The 19,859-nt window shown below is 38.3% G+C and overlaps 1 long non-coding RNA gene across 1 annotated transcript; it reads left to right on the top strand.

Moving 5' to 3' along the window:
• Positions 1–590: 590 nt before the first annotated feature.
• LOC147310013 (uncharacterized) lies at positions 591–17,998 on the top strand. The gene is made up of 7 exons (XR_015125580.1): positions 591–615; positions 1,573–1,604; positions 2,665–2,691; positions 5,269–6,242; positions 13,124–15,163; positions 15,348–15,484; positions 15,571–17,998. It is a non-coding gene; the product is annotated as an uncharacterized LOC147310013 (long non-coding RNA).
• The last annotated feature ends 1,861 nt before the right edge of the window (positions 17,999–19,859 follow it).

The following is a 19,859-nucleotide window of genomic DNA, read 5'->3' as shown; positions in this document are numbered from 1 at the left end:
GTTTCCCTGTCCACACATAAATGCAAAAACAAAGTTTTCAAAAATATCCTGGCAAGCGTTTTTAGTTTTTCAGTGACCGAAAACGCCGTTTAAGTGTGGACGAAAGGTGCAAACGCATAGAAAAATCTCCATTTTCAAAAGTACGTGTGGACATAGCCCAAGAATAATAAGAACTCCTAATTTGTAGACTTTAATTTTTAAGAACTGTTTAACAAGGCTTGTTTGTGCCAACCTAAATCTGCAGCACAGTTTAAATTCTGACTTTGTGGAAAATTAATGAAATAAACAACAGCCCACCTTCACATAAATAAAATATGGCAGTATATTATTATTAGTATGGTACATAGATATTTATTTAAAAACTACAGCATATTTAATGATACTATGTGCAGTTGATAATATTTTAGGAAGTAGAATTTGAATGCAGACCACCTCAAATATTAAAGCCTTAAAAATATACATCGTGCAGTTTTTCATGTATGAGTGTTTTGCAATCTTAAATGAGAGGTAGACCAAAGAAAACAGAGGAGAGTTGTTGTTTGTATTCCAGCTGTAGTAAACAAAGAAGTTTAGTGAATCTTTTTGACAACAGAGAGCTTGGTTTTGCCTTTGCTGGTAAGTAAACAGTGATTGTAACTGAAGCAATATGAAATTGGGATTGTGTAACATGTTTAGCAATTTATATACCATAGTTTGGCTTTCTGTGATATCTTGCCATTTGCTCATGGGCAAAAACACATTTAGGATTTATAAGCAATAAAGCCCCCCCAATAGATCTCTGAGTGTCCCTAAAAATGTCCCTGAAGTTTAATAGGCCATTTATGTCTAATTTTAATTTTAAAGGCTTATCAAAGCATTTCTGTAGTAATTATTGTTTTTATTACACATGTTAAGGCCATTTGAGACTCTGCAATTAAATGTTGCCCTCTTTAGACTAAAGTGAGTTCATTTTGTCTGAGGTAAAGTGCTGGGAAAAGTCTTTTTTTTTCCTTGCAGATTTATTTTGTTCATGCTTTTTTGTCACATGTTTCAAATCATCTAACAGGGATGATATGAATAAATACAAAAAAGCATTTTAAAGTGATGATTTCACGTATGAAGCAGAGAAAACCAAACCAGAGCTATCTGTTCTAATGTGAGAACATGCTGGTCTCTAATACCCAGCTGTGGAAGCCCTGATACGAAGAACTACCATCAAGCATTTATAGTATCAAGTATTATTTGTGATTGTTGCATGCTTTGAAACTGTGATGTTATCATTTGATCAAGTGTGCAGTGCGAGCAAATCCTTGCTTGTGGTATCTGATGTGTTATGTAATAGCACCAAAGTATTAGAGCTTTACGTTAATGGGAATTTCTGTGGCTTATTGCAGATTGATAAAACGACACATCACCTTAATAAAGACAGAAATCTTTAATAAGGTGCAGAAAGAGAAGATGGGGTGTTTATAGTAAAGCTGTTGTAAACAAAGAATTTAACAGATTTTTTTTTTCACTACAGATTGTGATGCAGTATTGACTCTGATGCTGATTTTAGTTGTCTGATTCTGTATTTTTGTTCTTTTGTTACAGAGTGAAACAGAACTTTGGTTTTGCGTTTGCTGGTAAGTAAGCAGCAATTGTAACTGCAGTAATATGACATTGTCACTGTGTAACATGTTTAGCAACTTACCTAACGTAGTTTGGTTTTTGTGACATTACCATTTATTGATGGGCAAAATCAAATGGTCAGAATTTATACCTTGTAGCAGCAAAGGCCCCACACATGACCTCTGACTGTCCCTGAAGTTTAACAGGCCATTTGTGTCTGATTTTTATGTTTGAACACAAACAACTGTTTTTATACAGTTGTTTGTGTTCTCCGTTTGTTTGTGGATTTACGTAGCAGAGCACCACAGTTGTTGATTTATATCTTCACTCATATTCTGCTTATGTATTACATTAAAGTCAGACCACTATAGAAGTATTTTTGCCTGAGTGAACAGAAGTGGTAGGTTAAACATTTAAGCAATAATAAAAAACTCAGAGGACCAGAGTTGTGAGTAGGCAATGTTGTGTATGTTAAAGCCTGTGTGTAATTTATATACAATAAGTTTAAATCAGTTTCTTAATAATTTGCTTGATACAATGTGTTTAAAATTTTATATAAAAGGGAAATATTGAAAAATACAAAAAGATTCCTGCCAACAGGTACAATGGAAGGACTCTTTATTATAATTTTTGTAATTGCAAAAATGGTGTGCCACTGTTGTTACTATAACATGTCAGAATTTACATGTATTTTAGGATTTACATATTCAGATCAGAACTAAAACCTAATGAGGTTTTCCGTTGATTCTAACAGTTGTGGTTTTTTCACACTTTATTAAGCACTGACTTGTGATAGAAAATGATGGAGCTAAAAAGCCATAATCTGTACCAACAAATATTGGTGCCTCTTTTTTGCACTTCTGTAGTATGCATGCCTTTATTACACATGTTATCACCATGTGAGACTCTGTAACTGAAGTTTGTCCTCTTTAGACTACAGTGAGTTCATAAAGGCTTGAAGAAATTGAGGATTTTACTAGTTATTTCATGTCACAGTAAATTGGATTGTGTGCGAAGAGGTTCAACAGTGTAAGTCATTAAACAGTGATCTGATGTGTTGTTTCCTTTCTCTAGGATACTGATCTGATCGTCGCAAGTCTGGTAAGTAAAGGTTTTGTCTGCGGTACAGTGCTGAGAAAGGTCTTTCTTCCTTGCAGATTTATTTTGTTTATGCTTTTTTCACATGTTTCAAATCATCTAACAAGGATGACCTGGATAAATACAAAAAGCAGTTTTAAAGTGATGATTTCATTTTTGAACCAGAACAACCTGGTCTAATGTAAAAACATGTTGGTCTCTAATACCCAGCTGTGGATGCCCTGATAGCAACAATTACCATCAAGCATTTACAGTAACTGGTAATGACTGGTTTACATCACTGGTTGATTTTGGTCCACTATAATTTCAGAATTGTCATAATTAGATCCAAACAGGACAGGCAAAAAAAGAAAAGAAAAAAGTCTTAATTAAGGCCCAATATAGGGTTTTCAAGTCATGCCAAGTATCTTAATTTCATTAAAGTCCAGACTGATTAGTTTACACCATGTGTTTTGTTTCATTCATTCAATTGGACTTGCTTGTGTGCTTCAGATCCTAAGTGTGATTAAACTTAAGCCCAGGACCTGATGAGTTGATGTAGGTCCTGAAGTAGTAAAGGAACTCTGGGACATCACAGTAACAGCACCATGTTTGACTTTAATGCTGGTGTTTTTCTCTCACTATAGATGATTCAGTTTAGTGCAGTTAGTCAGCACAGCTCTTGGTTATCATCGAGATATTATTAGGCAACTTGTTTTTGCATGTTCAGCTACAACATCTGGGAGGGTTTCTGTTTTCTGAGGTCTCCAGATCCTTAGTAGTCTCTTTGTAAACCTTTACAGAACTATATGTGTTTGTTTCACATTAGAGCAGCTCACGACTAGCAGTTTAGGGACAATTAAATATTCACATAGGACAGGGGTCTCAAACTCCACTCTTCAAGTGCTGGTGTCCTGAAGCTTTTCCACGTGTCCCTGTTACAAAACACCTGAATAACATTTGTAGGTCATTAGTGAGAGTATAGAATTTGACTGTGTGCTGAAGTGGCATCCCCTAAGACTACTCAAATGTAAGTAATTTAAGTGTTTGGAAAAATGTACTTCTAAAAGTACTTTCATTGCATCATGTTCATTCACTCATGAGCTGCTATAACATGAATCAAATTCCTGAATTACCACCTCAGCATGCAGTCAGGTTCTGTAGAGTTTTGCTAATGAGCTACTAATGTTATTCAGGTGTGTTGCAACAGGGACACATAGAAAAGTTTCTGGACACCAGGCCTTAAGGACCAGAGTTTGAGACCACTGGTGGTAGGGCATTGTGGATTTCAAAAGCTTCTTCCCTTAAATCACTGCCTAAAAACTGCTTTTTGTAATTTGTCATAATGACTTGCAAAGTATAGGTGGGATGAAAACATAAACATAAGACATTTTATAGTGGCCTGATATTTTTATCAAGGCTGTTTTTTGAAAATAATCCTGGCCTAATTTACAAAAGATGAACTGTCTGAAAGTCATGTTTGTTTGTTTAAGAAATGTGGGAATGTCCAGCAAAGATCTTACATGCAACAGCTCAGATACAGCACTCACTTCTGTTCTTTTTATCATGAAATGATCTACAAAGAAATGATCATCATACTAAATTTTGCTAATTAGGCCTTTATATCAGCTATGATAAGTTTATTATAGATTTAGTGTAGTGCTTATTGCTGTGCATCAAACATGCCCCAAATGTGACTGAAATATGTAGAAACTGCTGTGTAGAAACTAGCTGTCTCCAAATTTCTCATTTTGCCAAAATTCATACAGAGTGACCTGAAACTGTGCTGTAACCTCAGTGTGTTGGTTTTGTTGGACCATTTAATATTTACAGTAAGTTACTGTAGCAGCACGTCTTAGTTTGAGTTTATAGACTTAGTTTATTGTTTTAATAGAATGTAAAAATGTCCTTATAACAGTTCCACCATCATTTGTTAAACATTGTCATTCTGTTCAGTCCAATAATTTACTGTAGAAGTCTTTAGTATTTAAAGCCCTACATGTATTGTATTTTTGAGATTATAAGGCATAATGTCAATAAACAAGCCTGTTTTTAAGGCAGATTAAGCCAAACAAACAGTCAGATAAGTCAAACTTTATTCAAGTCATTCACAAACAACTCTCAACACTGTTCAGTTGTAACACATAAAATACAGAACAATACACTCACTTTTTCAGTTCATTCCTCATCCACAAATCCATCAAACTCTTCATGGGTTGATCAGTTTGAAATCTGCTTCTTAAGCATGTCTCTTAGCACGTGCCAGGTCCTTGTACACACACCATAATGTTATGTTGAAGCACCGTACGAATTACTCTGCGAGGGTCCTGACTATGGTAGCCATAATGCTCTGACAATACATCAAGCAGCGCAGCTTTGTAGCTTACGAAGTCTTACTAAAATATTTGACAGAATTTTGAGCGCTGTGTACCACAGAAATCCCGTTTGAGGTCAGTAAGCATAACCAGAATCGATACGCTAGGCACATTGTATGTTTTTGAGATAATGACAGGATTTTAGGTGTGCCATATAGTCTGAAGAATATGGTAAATCCAAGCATGTTGGAAATATGACTAATTCCATGCCTTTTGTGTCTTACAGGTGACCTGCTGCAGAAGATCCTCTCTCTCTCTCTATCATTATAAGCAATTCTGTCTATCCTATCACTCTCCCAACTCTATCTAATTTGAAAGCCATTCTATCTTGTATCCCTCTATCCCTACTGCTCTATCTAATTTGAAAGCCATTCTATCTTGTATCCCTCTATCCCTACTGCTCTATCTAATTTGAAAGCCATTCTATCTTGTATCCCTCTATCCCTACTGCTCTATCTAATTTGAAAGCCATTCTATCTTGTATCCCTCTATCCCTACTGCTCTATCTAATTTGAAAGCCATTCTATCTTGTATCCCTCTATCCCTACCGCTCTATCTAATTTGAAAGCCATTCCATCTTGTATCCCTCTATCTCTACTGCTCTATCTAATTTGAGAATCCAAGTTTTGAGAATCCTTTCAGAATCCAATTTTCAGAAATCCAAGTTACCAGAACTTGATCTATCTGTTACAGAATTCTGAGAGATCTCTGCTCTCACTGCTCTTTCTTTCCTGTCATTAAGCTCTCTCACATTCAGTCATTTTGCTTTAAATTACAAGTTGAATATACAGTAGTAGAATTACAGTACAGTAGAACTTATAGTAGAAACTACTTACACAGCCCTACATTTGTCATTTTAATTTCGCATTAGACTTTAGTTTGGACTGCTAGTTTGGCTTACTTTGATCAATTGTATAAAATATCACCTTTTTATAAGTTTATTTGTAATAAGATAATCTGGTTATTTTGTAATACATACATTCAGATAAATAATAAATCAGATCCAGTCTGTTAGTCTGTTTCATTGGCTATAACATTTGACTGCAAGTTTATAGTATTATTATTTAAGGACTAACCCATTTTGTCACTCAGTGTAAGTATTCAGTCAGTATTGTCATCGAGAAGTGCCTGAGGACCCAGACTTCCTGTTTCCTGACTGCTGCAGAACATCCAGCTGAAGAAACCCCGTTTCTAAAAGAGGTACAATAAAACGGACCAAATTGTTTCCAGAGAACTTTGAATTTCCTTTATTTTGAGTTTGGAGTACAAATCAGCTTTTTAACATCTATTCATATATTCATAAAAACATTTTATAGTATAATAGTACATTTCTCAGATTTAACAGTAACTTAAGGAGTTATAAGTTTTTCTGTGTTTCAAGGTTCAGTTTTGTTTATATTTGTGTATAGCCACATATAAGCTCCAGATTGTACTTCAGCAAAATGCCAAGAAAAAGTCAAAGGTCGCAGTCCTTGAAGCTTAGATGGCAAAAGCAGAAAGAACAGGTGAATGTTTCTCAGAGCAGTGAGCAGGTAAAGGTGTGTGTTTCAGCTTTTCCCAGCACAGAAGTGCAGAGCAGTGTTCAGACAGCCACAGTGTCTTATGCAGATGTGGTAAAGAGAAGTGTTCCCTCAGTGTCTGTCCCAGAGCCTGGAGTTATGCAGGTAATCCAGACTAAACCCCAGCTAACTGTACAAACACAGCATGATGGAGAGACAGCCACAGTGTCTTATGCAGATGTGGTAAAAAGAAGTGTTCCCTCAGTGTCTGTCCCAGAGCCTGAAGTTATGCAGGTAATCCAGACTGAACCCCAGCTAACTGTACAAACACAGCATGATGGACAAGCTCCAGTACAGTCTCATGTACAGGTTACAAACAGTGAAAGTCCACGAGTGAGTAGCGTCTGTGCTTCCCGAAGCCAGGCTTCTCCTAGGTATGGAAAGTACCGGAATCAGCAATGCATGGCTAACAGCTTGGTTTTCCTGTCATTCTTACACGAGGATGAATTTATTACCAGAGCAGATCTAAACCGTGTGTTGGACAAAGGCCATGCCGTCTATTCAGATGCCAGACTGAGGTTTGTGAACAGTGTGTTTCTAGCCTGCGATGAACTTCCTTCAGTTGTTACCAGCCGCAGACACGAGTATCAAGTCGACATGTCTCAGTTTGCTCATTACGGCACATTTGATGGTACAGATCACTTTCCGAGCCTTGAACAGGGACTACAGCGTTTGGCTTCAGAGTTTCGCTATGCTTTGCTAGTCATGGGAGGAACAGTCATCGCTGTTAGCAGGCTGACTTCAGGTGAATATGCATATTTTGACCCTCACCCACGTAAGTCTACTGGTATGCCATTGTCGCTAAGTGTAAGTGGTGGAACTGCAGTTATGTTGAAGTTCACACGTCTTAATGACATGATTGACAGGATCAAACGTTTGTACAGAATGTTTAGCATCGCACCAAGCTGCACTTATGAGCTACAGCCCATCGAGTTTCACAGTGAAAACGCTGCTGACCAAAGAGATGCTGATGAAAACAGACAAACAGCTACAACTGTTCCAGCACCAGCTTTAAATGAACCTGAATTTGAAACTCCAAAGTCCACTGAGCAGACACCGAACACTGTGGCCGACACTTTAGCTACTGAAGTGATGTCATCCAGAGTGGATTATTCAAATGAGCCAGCTGCTGAGCTGAACAATCGTCCTTCTGATTATTTCGAAATAGAAACCTCTGCATCTTCTGTAAGAGACACTCAGGTAACATCAGATTCTGTTCCTCAGAATGATTCAAACAGTGCCTCCAGTTCAACTAAGATAACACAGGAACTCTCAGATAAACTGCTGAAATATAGTAAACATGAAAGGCAAAAAATGAGGAGAAGATTATTGACCCAACAAAAGCTACCACAGAGAAAGGAAAATCAGAAGACGAAAGAAAGGCAGATGTACAGGTTTGATGAAAGCTTCAAGACAAAGAAAAAAAACTCAACTAAGAAGTGTAATGATCCTGATCACAGACAGAAAAAGAGCATGTACAAAAATGAACTGTATAAATTAAATGCTACCTATAAGGAGAAACAGAGAGAACATTTTAGAAAGATGTATAGAGAAAGTGCTAAAATTAGAGAGAGAAAAAGAGAATGTGTCATAAGGACATATAAAGACAATCCCCTATTCAGAGAAAAGCAGAAGGAACGTGTAACAAGAACATATAGAGAGTCTCCCATATTCAGAGATAAGCAGAAAGAGCGTATAAGAAGAATATACAGAACTTGTGCTGTATTCAGAGAGAAACATAAAGCTTACATGAGGTCATATGTATATAACCTATATAAAAAAAGCGAAGATTTTAAACAGAAAAAACGATCTTATATGACAAAGCGGTATGGAGAAGAAAAACAATTTCAGCAACAACACAAGGGCAATATGAGAGAACGAATGAGAGTAAAATATTGGAACAGTTTTTCTTTCAGACAGATGCATAATATCAGATGTGCAATGAACATAAAACGGAAATATCGCCAGATGCATCGACCAGCTGAGAGTTTACAGTGTCATCCAGAGAACACTTTAATGAATGAGGCCATATCTCGTTTCAGATCAAACATTAAGTCAGCACCATCTTATGTTTGTACTGTTTGTCTAAAAGCTTCTTTTCCTAATCAGGTGAAGATCTGCAAAAGACAAAATTACTCAAAACACCAGACTGTAGCTCATCAGTGCCTAACTGGTAAATTTGTTCATGTGTGTGATGAAGCATGTCATGATCACTGCAGCTTTCCTGTTGAGAGAAAAAAAGAGTATATCTGTCACACATGTCACAGTTCCCTCAAAAGTGGATGCATGCCCAGGCTTGCTGCTGTTAATGGTTTAGAACTGCAGGATATTCCAGATGAACTTTGTGATCTCAACATTCTGGAGAGACATCTGATTGCCAAATGCATACCATTTGCTAAGATTATTCCTCTTCCAAAGGGGAGACAGAGACTCATACGTGGTAATGTGGTGTGTGTACCATCTGAGGTCCAACAAACAGTTGACTCTTTACCGAGGATCAGAAGCCAATCACAGATCATGAGGATAAAGCTGAAAAGACGACTGTGCTACAAAGGCCATCAGCTGTTCCAGACTGTCACCTGGTCTAAACTCATTCAAGCTCTGCGTAAACTGAAACAAATTCATCCACAGTACACAGATATTATTATCAGAGATGATGCATTGCTTTGTGATCCAACGTTACCTGATGATGACAGCAGTGATGAAGCCAGCATGGCAAGTGATGATTATAATGAAGCAGATTTAATGGAAATTGACAACTATGAAAAAGATGCCCTTTTGTGTGAAAGTGAGTCTCAAAGTGACCAAGATATTAATATGCAATCCTGTGATGAACAACCAGAGGAACAAAATCCAGATGAACCAGAAAGTGATTTGAACAATGGAGGTTTTGCTCTAGAAAGTTGTCTGCAGCCTGTAGACATTTCAGAAGAGATTCTCTGTTTCACTGATAACACATATTGTGTGGCTCCTGCAGAAAGAAACAATCCTGTTAGCTTCTTCAGAACTCCTCATTTGGAAGCCATGGCATTTCCTGTGCAGTTTCCTACTGGTCAGAATACACTGGATGAAAAGAGACGTCTTAAACTCACACCAAGTGCTTACTTCAAGTCAAGGCTTTTCAACATTGATGCAAGATTTGCTAAAGACACAAATTACCTGTTTTTCTCACAGTTTGTCACTGAAATACACTTGGCTAATTCCAGCATGACAATACAGCTAAGGAAAGGTAAAACTATGACCAAAGATGGACGCAAAATCACATCAGGAATGTTACAAAGTAAGACAGAAGTAGAGAAGCTGGTAAGAAATAAAGATGCAATCAGATTTATGCAGCCACTCAGAGGAACTCCAGCTTACTGGCAGAAAACTACCAGAGATCTATTCAGCATGGTTCGCCAAATAGGAACACCTCAGTTCTTTGTCACTTTCTCTGCTGCTGAGATGAGATGGCCTGAAGTGATTCAAGCAATAAAGAGACAGCAAGGTGAAGAGGTTGATTTTGAAGCCCTGGACTGGTCAGAAAAGTGTGAAATTCTAAGATCAAATCCAGTAACCACCATGCGAATGTTTGATAAACGTGTTGAGGCTTTGTTCAGAGATTTGCTTTTTTCTCCTGCACAGCCCCTTGGTGAGATCATTGATTACTTTTACAGAGTTGAGTTCCAGCACAGAGGTAGTCCACATATACACATGTTGCTGTGGATTCGAGAAAAGGTAGAAGCAGATGTGGATGACGACCAAACTGTCTGTGACTTTGTTGACAGATACATCTCAGCTCAACTCCCTGATCCAGAAAAACAACCTGAACTGCACAAAAAAGTCACTGAGCTACAAAAGCACAGCAAAAACCACACAAAGACATGCTTTAAGAGTGTGAACTCTGGTTGTAGATTTGGGTTTCCCAAACCACCAGCCACAAGAACAATGATTGTGAGACAGGATGAGGATTCAGACACTGAAGCTGCAAAAGCCAAACTCAGACCTTTGTTGAACCTACTGAAGGAACCTGAAGCTGCTTCCCTCACCATAGAGCAGATTCTGTCACGATGCAACTTGACAATGAATGAGTATGAACAATGCCTCCAAGACATAAACAAGAAAACAGCTCTGATTCTGAAACGTGACCCAAATGAGTGTTGGATCAACAATTACAACCCAGACCTGCTTGAAGCCTGGAACTCTAATTTAGATGTCTCATTCATTTTGAATGCCTATTCATGTATAGAATACCTCTGTAAATATATAACAAAGAAAGAATCTGGCCTCTCTGAATACCTGAAGACAGTTATTGACAACTCTGATAAGAACACCGTCAATGAGTGTGATGAAATGAGAGCTGTGATGCAGGCTTACTCAAAAAAGAGAGAAATCAGCGCACAGGAGTGTGTGACTCGAGTCTGTGGCCTAAAAATGAAAAAATGTTCCCGCAGTGTTGTATTTGTACCAACGGATGATAACCCAGTAAAAATGAGTCGGCCCATGAGCTTCCTGGAAAGCACAACACACGACAGTTGTAATATTTGGATGACAAGTTTGAGTGATAAATACAAATGCAGACCTGAGACCCCAGAATATGAGGAAATGTCGCTGGCTGATTTTGCTGCCTTGTGCAGGTTGGTGAGTGGTCCAAATGAAGGAAAAGATGTGCTTCCTCTTCTAAACCAGCTTGGATTTGTACAAAGGCGAAAGAATGATAAACCAGCTATAATCAGATATTACCACTGTTCACAGGAAAAAGATCCTGAGCAATATTATGGTCGACTGTTGAGACTTTACCTTCCACACAGATCAGAGCAGGAACTGAAACCACAAGGGTTCCAAACCTATCAGTCCTTCTACAACTCAGGTTTTGTACGACTTCCATGTTCAGACCACAGTGAGTCTGTGAAAAGGGTTGTGAAAAGAAATAAAGACAAGTATGAGAAGAACTCTGAGGATATTGAGAGTGCACTGGAAGAGTTTGAACAAAATAGGGATGTTGTGATTGATGAATGGTGTAATCTTGCTCCTGAATCTGAAGTTGTGAGGCTGCAATGTGATGAGAATCTTCCTGAGAGACATTCTGATGATGAGAACGAACAGGAGAATGTCCCCGACTACAGTCGTCAGTCTGATGCTGTAACAGAGATCAGAGCCATCAGAGAACAACCTGCAGTAGATCCAGCCGTGGTACGTGTAATGTATCAGAATCTGAACCAGAAGCAGGCCTGCGTGTTCTATGCCATAAGAGACTGGTGTATTCAGCGAGTTTGTGGTTTGAACCCAGATCCATTTTTCTTCTATATCAACGGTGGTGCAGGAACTGGAAAGTCACATCTGATTAAGTGTATTCATTCTGAAGCATCAAAGATCCTGAGCAGACTGCCTGCTAATGCAGAAGAAGCTGACATATCAAATCCAACTGTTTTACTGACTTCATTTACCGGTACAGCAGCTTTTTCTATCAATGGCTCTACGTTACATTCTCTACTGAAACTACCCAGGAGTCTGAAACCACCCATTCAAGGACTTGGTAACCAACTGGATGAAGTCAGATCTGAGCTGATGAATGCTGAAATTATTGTTATTGATGAGATTTCAATGGTTTCAAAACCCCTTTTTGCTTATGTGGATGCAAGACTGAAACAAATCAAAGGCACTCAGAGACCTTTTGGTGGAATGTCAGTTTTAGCTGTTGGAGATTTTTACCAGCTGCCACCAGTGCGACAGTCTAAACCTCTCTGTGTTTACGATCCAGAACAGATTGACCTATGGCAGGAACATTTTCAGATGATCACTCTAACCGAGATCATGCGTCAGAAAGATGATGTGGCCTTTGCAGAGATGCTGAACAGGATTAGAGTCAAAGAAAAGACAGATGAGCTTTCTCAGTGCGACAGAGATTTGTTGTCACAGGCTGTGACTGCACCAGAAGAATGTCCAACTGAGGTCTTACACATTTATGCCACCAACAAGAATGTGGAATCCCACAACACAGATACCCTGAAGAAGCTTCATTCAAACATCATAATCATCAATGCAGACGATTTCCAGAAGGATAAATGTACAGGCAGAATGGAACGAAGAGACAAACCATTTACAGGTGGGAGAAATGATTTACCTGACACTCTGAATGTTGCTGAAGGAGCTCGAGTCATGCTGACCAGAAACTTGGACACACTAAACGGTTTGGTCAACGGTGCTTTTGGTATACTGGTAAAGGTGGTGAGATCTGAAAATGATGGACACATAATTAAACTGGGGCTCAGGATGGACAACCGGCAGCCTATGAGACACAACCGCAGTGCTAATGCAGCTTCTGATGATCTGGTTTACATTGAGAGAGCAGAGGAGAGTCTGAAGTTTAAAGGAGCAGTACGCAGACAGTTTCCTGTAAAGCTAGCATTCGCTTGCACAATTCACAAAACTCAGGGTCTTACAACACAGACAGCTGTAGTTTCAATGAAGAACATTTTTGAACCAGGTATGGCTTATGTTGCTCTCAGCAGGGTGACATCTCTCAGTGGACTCTATTTGCAGGACTTGGATGAGAAAAAGATTTATGCCAATCCCGAGGTAACTGCAGCGCTCCAAACCATGAGACAAGCCAGTGTTGAGGAAATGATGCCTCTTCTTCAGGTCAGAGAAACAGCCAGCAGACTTGACACTCTTACACTGATCCATCACAATACGGAGGGTTTGCCATCTCACATCAGTGACATCAAGAGTCATCATGAAATGTGTTTAGCAGATGTTTTGTGTCTCACTGAGTCTCACCTTCAAGGCTCCTTTGTTGCAGACAGTCTTCATTTGGATGGCTACACCATGTTCAAACGCAACAGACATGTGTCCTACACAAACTTTCCTCACATGGCCAGCAGAAGTGGTGGGGGAGTTGTTGTGTATTTGAGGAATCATTTTCAGGTTCAGGTAAAACAGTATCTGCATAATGTCACTGATCTTGAGTTTTTAGTGTTGAAGGTTCAGGCTCCATTCCCTGCACTCATTGCTGTTGTGTACAGACCCCCTGACTACAGTTTGACACCATTCATGCAAAACCTGGTAAGTCTTTTAGATTCACTTGAAATAATGGACTGTCACCCAATAATTGTGTGTGGAGATTTTAATGAGAACCAGTTGCAGAGTGGAAGAAAACAGATTCTGGAGCAGTTTCAGTCGAGAGGGTATTCACAGCTGATCACTTCTGGCACTACAGACAAGAACACCCTGCTTGACCTCATTTTTATTTCTCAGCCACAGAAATGTCTATATTCAGGTGTTCTGAGATCATATTACAGTTACCACAACCCTGTGTTTTGTGTCCTGTCCTCGAGCCAATCATGAAGTCGTCTGGTGAGTTTTGAAACAATTACAGATCATGTTTGTTACAGAGTTTACTGATTGTAGAGCATGAAAAATATTTTTCATTGAAAAAATTGTCTTCCCTACTCTGTCTGTAAGAAGACCCTTTCTTATTGCAATGTTATTAATCATTTCACCAAATCATTGCTGAACTTCATGCAGAACATCTGCTATCATGCACCTCTGATCTGAAATGTGCTGCAACATTTATTAAACTAACATCATTTCTTTTATTCTCATGTTTTAAATGACTAAATCTTTTTACTGTGACGTATGTAGCTCAACAAACGAGATCTTCCCCTCCAAGGGCTTGAAAATATGAAATAGTAAATAAATAAATCCCACATAAATGCAGGTATTTATTATGGGTCACATGAATAAATACAGACAATTATATTTTCTTGATTATAGTAGCTTTTGTAGAATCAAAAGTTTTTGTGATGAATGAGTTTTTGCTTATCATGTTTTACAGGTAAAAAATGTCAAAAGTTATAAACTATCTTTAGGCTACCAGAGATGTCTATAATGATACATTATGTAGAGAAAAACATTAGTACAGCTTACAGAATATGTATAAAAACTGATTTAGAAGTAAATGGATAGTTTTCTGAAAGTTCCCGACTACAGTTTAACACCACCCACCCAGATCAGCCCCCAAGTGTCTATGTAATGCTGGTATGGTGTGTGAGTTTGACTTGGCCTTTATCCGGGTGGGTTTGGGTTTGGGTGGATAAAGGCCAAGTCAGAATTCTCTGAGCAGCTGGAAAAAGCTGCTAATAAACAAAGACATCAAAAAGTGTGGGCTTTAGGTGTAGCCCCCGCTTTCTGATGCACTAATTAGACTTAGTAACCGACACCCCATACCAGCATTATATAGACACTTGGGGGCTGAGCTGGGTGGGTGGTGTTATAAGCACGTGTTTTGTTAGATATATTTTTTCAGACACCATCTTCATGAACTGCTGAGCCAAACCTGATCCATCAGTGCTGGACTGCACAGATAACTACATGCCACAAGGAGACTGCTGTGTTATGAACTGCCATACCAGTGTGTCTTCAATGGAGAAGATGACACACCCATCACCTGACCTCCTGCCTGATCTGGAGACCATCATCATGCTGCCACACTACACACCTCTGAGACCATCAATGATGACTCATACTGAGGAAACTGTATTTCCTGTCAGAGATGCTCAGTGATCCTCAGAGCAGAGAGCGGTATGAATCTTTATCTTTGATAAAAAAAAATGTCAGTGTTTTTAATTCAATTAATTAATTTAAATCCTGTTTATTGCATAAATAATTCCACACTCAAATGATTATACTTGTTGACACTTTTTGAGTTTTAATTCACATTATGGATTACAAATCTATGCTTTTTCTACTCTGTCTCTCTGTGCAGGTATTGCTGTCTTCTGAGTTCTTCAGTGTTCCAACTGAGACATTCAAACCTCACTGCAGAGCTCATGTCTTTCCTCACCATCATGTGAGTGTGAGATTGCTCTGGATTCTGGTTATATGGCCTGCAGCACCTATAAGGTATTTCAATATTGTTCATTGTATAACTTATTTGTAGTTTTTAGGCCTTAACACAACTAAAATGTTCCTTTTTCTGTATTTTTTAGAATAAGCTCGTCCAGTGTGCCTGCATTCCAGCTTCACAGAAAAGAACATCAGACACCAGCGAGGGAGGATAAGAAAGACAGACACAACAACATTGTCATCCCCTATGTAGCCGGTGTATCAGAAAAACTCAGGAGAGTTTTCTCCAAATACGACATCCCAGTGTACTTCAGACCCAGTAACACACTCAGACAGAAACTGGTTCACCTGAAAGACAAAACTCCTAAACACAAACTTAACAATGTGGTGTACGCTGTACAGTGCAGCGAGGAATGCCCAGACTTCTACATCGGAGAGACCAAACAGCCACTTCACAAGCACATGGCACAACATAGAAGAGCCACCTCCACGGGACAAGACTCAGCAGTTCATCTGCATCTAAAGGACAAAGGTCAGTCTTTGAGGATGCCAATGTTCACATTTTGGACAGATGGAGGAGTGAAAGAAGCCATTTACGTCCACTGTGAGCGACCATCTTTAAACAGAGGCGGTGGTTTACGACACCAACTGTCTGCCATCTATAATCCAGTTTTGAGTTCCCTCCCCAGACACCGTAACGTCCACTCACATCCTGGGAGTGGGCGTGGGTGATTTCCTGACCTCGGGAAATCACATGATAGGGTGGGGCCAGGTTTCACAATGAGCTCACCCGAAACCCTGGCTGATTGGGACCCACACCCACTTTCACACCTTGGCTCATGTGATTAGGTAGAGGATCATCAGGGGGTTCTTTGTCCCTCTTTGGGGGGAAACTCCCACTGGGTTTAAATCTGGGACTCTCCACCATTGACCCTTAGAACTGAAGAAGCTTCTCGGATGAGAGGTGAAACGTCTTCAAGGAACTCAAAGAAGTCCAGACGCTTTTCTTTCCAAGCTCCTTAGACTTCACTTGTGTTAATTACATTTTATTTGTTGTTGTTTTCTTTTAGATTTATATGCAGTGATTGGATGTGGTGGAGCTTTGTTAACCGTGTGGAAAACATCTGTTTGTGATGATATTTACAATGAGGCTTTAAGGTGACAGTTTCCATGTAATTTCAATCCTCTTACTAAGCAAAAACATGTTTGCAATTAACATATTTTTTCAGTTTTGTCTTTTGGATTTATGGTTAACATTCCTCTGTGACAGCAAATACTAAACTGGTCCAAGTAACCAGCATATCATTGGTCAAAGGCAAAAAGGACCACATGTCACACTAGCAATGAATTTTTGACTGTGTTTGTGTTAGTATAGAGTAGGTCTAACAGTGGTTTTCCACATCTGCTCTAATATATATAGATAATGGGTCAGACATATAAAGTCATTTTGAAAAGTTCATAAAGGTCATTTATATGTGTTCCTCTTTATCATTTTATATCAGGTCACACAGCTGACTTGAGTTTTGATCAGAGTAGAACCATAACATTCATGCTAATGGTTCTACTGTTTACAGTTACTTTATGATGGATTTCACCCTGGTCACAGCACTATGTGAAAAGCTGTTAGAGGTAAAGTTAAGCCAATTAATACATCATCATAAGTCACTCTCTAACGCAGGGCAGTGATTATTATTCACTGTAATTTATTCCACGACAATGTTCTTTATTTGATTCTTTAAATATGCACATCAATTGTTTAGCTCTGTGACTCTCCACACCTGAAATATATCACAATGTGGACTTCATTTTGACAGTATTTTGTCCATATTTATCATCGAATCATCTTGTGCACTTATTAACTAAATGTTGTTTGTTTGCTTTTTTTGTTTGTTTGTTTGGGGGTTTTTTGTTGCCATTTTTACCTTTCACCAACTGTGTAAATTCTGCAATTTTACCTTGGTTTTGTTTCACATCAGTTTATCTGCTGGCTGGTATTCCTGTCTTCCTTCTCTCACCCCAACCGGTCGCAGCAGATGGCCGCCCCTCCCTGAGCCTGGTTCTGCTGGAGGTTTCTTCCTGTTAGAAGGGAGTTTTTCCTTCCCACTGTCGCCAAAGTGCTTGCTCATAGGGGGTCATATGTCATATGATTGTTGGGTTTTTCTCTGTATCTATGAAGCGCCTTAAGGCGACTTTTGTTGTGATTTGTTGCTATATAAATTGAATTGAATTGGTTTTCTTTCTTTTCTAATGTTTCTGGTCATTTTTCACAGTTAAACAAGTAACTTTGAGGTTACGTCATCGTTTTCAGCTGTTATCTGTATACATTTTTTTTCCTAATAATTACATTTCTGCAAAATTATAGCAGTTCTGGTAAGTTGTAATATTTCTGCCAAGTTATTAATTTTTTAATAAATTATTACATTTCTGCTAAGTTGTAGCTTCTGGTAAACTACAACATTTCTGCTGAATTGTTATGTTTCTTCTAAGTTATTGCATTTCTGCTAAGTTATTACATTTTTGCTAACTTGATGTTCTTCTGCAAAGTTATTAAAATTTCAACAACTTTTTAAACACTGACTTTGATTTCTTCAGCTTCTTCAGCTATTTTCAACTATTTTCAGCAGACAGCTTCACAGTTTCCTCTAAGTGATTGCAGTTCTGCTAAGTTATTCCATTTTAGCAAAGTTCCTTTGCTTCTGCAAAGTTTTTACAATTTCTGCAACTTTTCAGCTTTTTCAGCTACTTTTTGCATACAGCTTCAGCTTTAAGCATCCACACTGCATTTTCGCAGGAAATGCAAATTTTTCTAGTTAGTGTGAATGCTTGAAAAGCATTCACAGTATTGTTCTTCTAATCTTTATTCTATTTTTTTATTTATTAGTGTGAATGCTTGAAAAGCATTCACAGTATTGTTCTTCTAATCTTTATTCTATTTTATTTATTATTATTCTGTATTCCGTACGTTTTTTGTAATCTATCTCCTTCAAAACCGTTCAACTTAGAAAAACCATTCAAACACCGTTAGATTCCTATTCTTTTGGACAACACTGCTTCTATTTTTCTCATTTTTAACATTTATATTTTTTATTTTATTCAACTTTATTTAACAAAAATTTATAATGTATTTCAATGGAGAGACCCTTCAAATTCTCATTCAAATTCCTCCTCTTTAAACTGTATCTACTTCCACATACATTGACATAGAGCCACCATTCAAACTTTAAAACGAAGACAAGACATTCAACTATTCAACTTGTATTTATCTTTTCAATATCTATTATACTTTTTCTTCAGTTCCAGTTTAAGTTTCATGATGTTTTTTCACCCGTTTCAGAGTTTATAATGGGTGTGTATGGGACGGAATGTTGGGGCTAGAGTGAGGCAGCTCAACTGCTAGAGTGAGAGGAGCAAAAAAATTAATCTTAAAATCTTTTTTAAAACTGCTGCTGTGTCCGCAGCGTTTGCTCTACAGGTATGATTTTACCCTCAAAACGTAGCCATCGCTGTCCTCTTTCATCCAATGTGTTTACTATTGTACTAGGTGTTATGGTTCTTTCATAAATGTCACCAATGCACAGCCTCCTCCCTCCAACTCTTCCATAGACTCTAATGTTAAAATGGCTCAGAAGGTTCGTTTGAAAATCAGAAGAGCATGGTGTCTTTACACTGTCACCACGTCCATATAATAAGCTCCACAGGCATGAAAACTGAGAATTAGGTAGACTAGACATTGCTGTCGCTCACGGTGAAAGAATTTTGTCAATACGACTTTTACTTTTCATTTGGGAACGATTTGTTTCGGCCTGACTTTTCTGTTCATTTTAAGCAGCAAAAGTGAGGTGCATGTCTGTGTACGTGTGTATGGAGCCATTGGGTGCGGTCACTATAGCAACCAGGCTCACACCTGCCTGCTTAACGAGCTCTGCCTGCCACTGTACCAAGATTCATCTTAAGCACTTCTCTTTCAACTGCTGCTGTGTCCACAGTGTTAAAGCCATCATTTTACCCTCAAAACGTCGCCATCATTGTTCTCTTTCCAACACAGTGTCTTTCAAAGCTCAGAAATGTCAACTTTTTAAACGGTGTGGATCAAAGTGGAGGGATCACATTTGAGTCATTCAGTGATTCAAAGAATATGAGCTTTTAATATTAATTCAGATGTTTTCTGACTCTAAATTTTCTTTTCTCATTTCTTAGGTTTTTCTAATTTACATTTAAAACATTTTCAGCTATTTTCCAACTTCTTCTTCTATGTTAAACGTCAGCTTTTAGCAGTTCAGCACTGTTGTTTTCAGGTTAAATTCAGTTGTTTTTTTTTTGTTTTTTTTTTATCTCATTCAAAATTTTTAACTCAAAATTCAGCAATTAATTCATTTCAGTCCATACATTCAGATTCAAGCATTCACACTGCAGTTTCTTCAGAAAATGCACT

This window comes from Aulonocara sp. 'chitande type north' Nkhata Bay, linkage group LG17 (assembly GCF_057382095.1).
Source record: "Aulonocara sp. 'chitande type north' Nkhata Bay isolate Kocher_YH1m ecotype deep benthic linkage group LG17, A_spYH_male_GT1.1, whole genome shotgun sequence".
Lineage (NCBI taxonomy): Eukaryota > Metazoa > Chordata > Actinopteri > Cichliformes > Cichlidae > Aulonocara > Aulonocara sp. 'chitande type north' Nkhata Bay.
The sequence above is the reverse complement of the archived record's forward strand: the minus strand, read 5'-3'. Positions and strand labels throughout refer to the sequence as shown.